Genomic DNA, 4218 nt, shown 5'->3' with positions numbered 1-4218 from the left:
CCCCCCCCCCCGCTTGGCCTTTGCCCTCCACCCTGCTGGCCTCTCTGTGCCCTGAGGACAGCGTCCATCACAGTGTCTCCCAGAGCCCTGCGGGGGCTCCCCCTCCAGGCAGCACCTCTGTCCTGCCCCCATGCAGTCCCCTCGCTCTGCCCCAGCCCCAGACACAGGTGCCCCCTCCTGGTCCTCTGCTCCTGCACAACCCCTGCCTGGAACGCCCTTCCCTCCAGCCGCCTACGGCTCCCCCTCCCTCCTCAGTCCTCGGTGGGAGGGACGCTGAGCCCGTGCGAGTGCTGCGGTGCCTTCCCCTGCACGGACCCCCCCCCCCAGTACTGCCCTGGCCTCTCTTCCCAGAGGGAGAGCTCCTAGAGGGGGTTAGGCAAACCAGCCCCGTCATTACAGCCGGTCTCGGGGCTCAGCCGGTGCGCACCCCCTCCCTCCTCCGCTATCCAGCCTACCTGGCCAGCCTTACCTCATCTCTGCTGTCACCTCTGCGGGTCTTGGGGGCCCACCTGGGGGTGTGACCCACATCCTCAGTCCTGAGGATCTGAGCCCCTGGTTGCCGTGCCTTCTCGGGCTGGGATGGCCGCGCCGTCCACGCACATGAGAGTCACACTGGGGGCCCCACGGGGCCAGGAGGGCGGGCACTCCACACGTGTCCCCACCCCCTCCTGCTGACAGAGCCCTGACCGTTCCTCCTGTCTGGGCCCCGAGGGGCTGAAATACCAGGGAGGCCGTGGAAGCTGAGTTCAACAGGCCCTTGCCTGTGTGTCCTGGTGCGAGTGTGCCCTATGGGAAGGGACCTGTGACCCTCAGAGCCCCTGGGGAGGGAGGTCCAAATTCGATCTTCTCCTTTCGGAAACGCAGCGCCGTGTCCGGATCTCTGGTTCATTCTGCTGGGTCCCGTGGGACGGCGCCCACCCTCTCGGGCACTGCCCTGCTGTGGTGCCTTGGAAGGCTGTCCCTGTGTCCTGTAAGGCGGCCACTCCCAGCTGGTGCGCGGAGCGAGTAGCGGGCTCCGGGCTGATGGGCCCTGACCGGGCACCGCACAGCGCGGGTTCCCCGGGTCAGGCTTCCGTGAGGCCCAGGGTCACAGGGAGCAGCCCACAACGGAGCGGGTGTGTGCCGACCCACCAGTGTACCCAACTACCCAACTACCCAACTCAGCCAATTCGCCACCAGGTGGCGACCTGTTCTCCACAGAGAATGTGCCATTTTGGGGGCTCAGCATTGATGTCAGAGGTGGCGGTGGCCAGGCCGTCCTGGGCCGGCGGAGTTGTGCTCCTGGCTCATGCACGGCCTCTGGTGTGGCCGCTCTGTGCTGTCCCACCATTCACGGGGGTACACACCCCTCACGCTGCGGCCCACGGGCCCATGTCCGTCCACACGGCCCCAGCCTGGAGCCCTTGTTTGTCCCCACCTCTGACCCTACAAGTCGGGCCCCCGACCAGCTCCGAAGACTTCGGGCACTGCCACCAACTCCAGCGAAGTTCTCACCCAGGACGTGTTCCGGCTCCCACGGCACGTGCCACCCGGGGCCGGGGGTCCCACCCGCGGGAACAACACGGGCCTCACCTCAGCTCCCGCTCAGCTGCAGATCCAGAACGTGCCGCCCCTGTGCCTCACTCTCGTGAAAGGAGAGCTGAGTGGCACACTCCACGGCCACCAGGCCCTGTGCCCTGACCCCGTCTGTCCCTGCCTCGCTTCATTCCTTACAACCGGCTGACGCGGGCGCCACGTCCTCACCTCCCTCCGCCAGGACAACCTGGTGCCGTGCTCGGTGCGTCGTAGGTGCTCAGGAAGCCCTGTGTGAGTGGATGAACAGACAGATCACTATATCAGTCGGTGGGTGAATGATCTCCTATGTGTGGGGTTTGCATCTGGCGTGAGTCTGTGCGAACGGGGCGCTTGCTCATGGCCTGTTTCTGGACCGGACGTCTGGCACACCCCATGCCAGCTACTTCAACCGCTGGACAAACTGGGGCCCAGGCCACTCTCTGAAAGGGTCTCGATGAGCCCAGGGAGGGGCCTGCTCTTGTCCCCAGCCCTCAGCCAGCTTTTCGCAGGGTCTTAGAGGGTCCCTGCCATCCAGGGACCTGGATACTCACTTCTTGGGACAGAATCCCCAGGACAAGATGCCCTGTGCATAGTCATATGAGGACTTTCCTCTTTCACCCCCAATTGGTTTGGCAAGGCTAGAGCACATCAGGCTTCTGTCCAACCAAGGTCAAAACTGGCCTTGACCTTAGGTCTGGGGCCTTGGGCTTAGAGCTGTGCTGAGTGTGGCTGTTAAGTGAGGGGCCTCTGGCCTCGTGTGACCTTGAGCAGGTGGCTTCCCGGCTCTACACAGGGACCTTCAGTCCTATCCACCTCTGAAGGCAAAACGGAATTAGTGAGGTCATGCATGTAAATGCCAGCAGGAGGTGCTCACCTGTCTTGGCCATGGTCACCTTCAAACTTGCGGGTCAACCCTGGCCTTCCCTCTCCTGATGGCCTCAACTCACAGAGGAAGATCTCCACCTCGGAAAACCACATTACTCGTTTGAGTCGTCCAGCAGGTTGCCCTAGAGCCAGCTCTGAACTGAGTCCACGCCCCCCACCCCAGCTGGCATGGGGACAAAGACTGTCAGGGAAGGCTCTAGAATATTGGTAGCCACAGGACAGCATGGCCAGCTTCTCCAGGACTTCAGCGGGGCTGCCCCCGACACTTCAATGGGGACACTGAGGCTGAGAAGGAGGCTCCCAGCCAGTGAGGCAGAGCCAAAGCCCCCTTGCGGTCCCCATCAAACTCCTTCTCCCAAGGCCGGGGTGAAGGGCACCCACACAGCACCGCCCCACCCACACCAGCCTTGAGCGACTGGGGAAGAGCAGGGCTTGGGGAGACCCACTCAGCAGGGAGCTGCTGGCAGAGCATGGCGGGCAGAATCCTGACCCAGGTCCAAAGGTGTAGGAGAACTTGGCACATGGCAGTGATGGGGTCCAGAAAGCCCCCGCCTGGCTGGTCTCACCGCTAACTAGCCGCCTGGTCCTGGCACAGCCCTGCCCACCAGGCACACTGGGGTTCGGTGAGGGGAAGCTGGGGAGCCTGTAAGAGGAACAGAGCTCTCTGGTGGAGGGGAGGTACTCCGAGAGCACCCCGGAGGACAGCTGGAGCCCCGCACCCCTCCTCCGGCACAGGCTTTGAGAAGCCACGGGACAGTGGGTCTGCTGGGGCCAAGGTCTGGGTCTCCTGCGGCAGCCAGCTCTGAGGAAGCGTCAGAGCGAGCCTTGCCTCCCCCACTTCCCAAAGTTTCTGAAGTATCTCTTGGGGCTACGGAAAGAGATGGGTCCCCGCATGATCGGAAAGCTCCTGTAAGTTATGGGGGTGCCGGCGTGTGCCGTCCGGACGGCAGCCCCTTCCCCCACCCTGAGGCCCCCACCCCCCACGTGCAGACTCGCTGGTTCCTGTCCTCGACGTTTCAGCAGATGTGCCCCCTGGAGACAGAGCAGAGAGTCGCCGCTTTTCTCTCCCTCGGGCACTGTTCCCTGGCTGTCTGCTGTCTGATGTGTGTGTGTCTAACTGCCGTTCGTGGGTCCCCAGCCTGACGCTGGGTGGCTGTTTCCCTGGTCTGTGGGTGTCTGTGTGTCTGAGTGTGGGCGCATCTGTCTGTCTCGCTGTGAGTGTCTCCTGCTGAATCTGTCCTTGACCCTGTCTATCTGAGCTTGTGTGTCTGGGGAGGAGGGGGTGCTCCTTCCCGCCGCCTCTCCTCCCCCACCTCCTCCTGCAGGCGCTAACGCAGCCAGCAGCTGCTGCCTTGGCTGCGCCCGAACTAAGCAAAGTGACCTCGCCTGTCCCTGCAGCAGTGACCAGCTCACTGTGCTGTCAGCAGGGGGAGGGGTCCACGGCCCGGCTCTGAACCTCTGGCCTCTCCCCCTTCAACCTGGGGCGGCCTGAGCCCGGGTGGGTGCGCTCCCTTCCCGGCTGGGTCCACTGGCTCCCCATCTTCCCTTATGTAACTCCACAACTGCGCCTTGCAGGTCACCCTAGACCCTGCGTTGGGCTCTGCCCACTGGCAGACTGAGATCCAGGGTCCCACGCATATGGGGATTGGAGTGGACCCCCAGCCGGGGCTCCTGCTCTCGGAGACCCCTCCCATCCTTTCTCCGTGGGACGGTCCTTCCTCTGAAACCCGCTTGCCTGGAGCATGACAGGAGGAGGGGTCCCGCGGGCAAGTTCCCCCC

The sequence above is a fragment of the Suricata suricatta genome, chromosome 12 (genome assembly GCF_006229205.1).
Source record: "Suricata suricatta isolate VVHF042 chromosome 12, meerkat_22Aug2017_6uvM2_HiC, whole genome shotgun sequence".
NCBI lineage: Eukaryota > Metazoa > Chordata > Mammalia > Carnivora > Herpestidae > Suricata > Suricata suricatta.
This window is presented reverse-complemented; position numbering follows the sequence as displayed.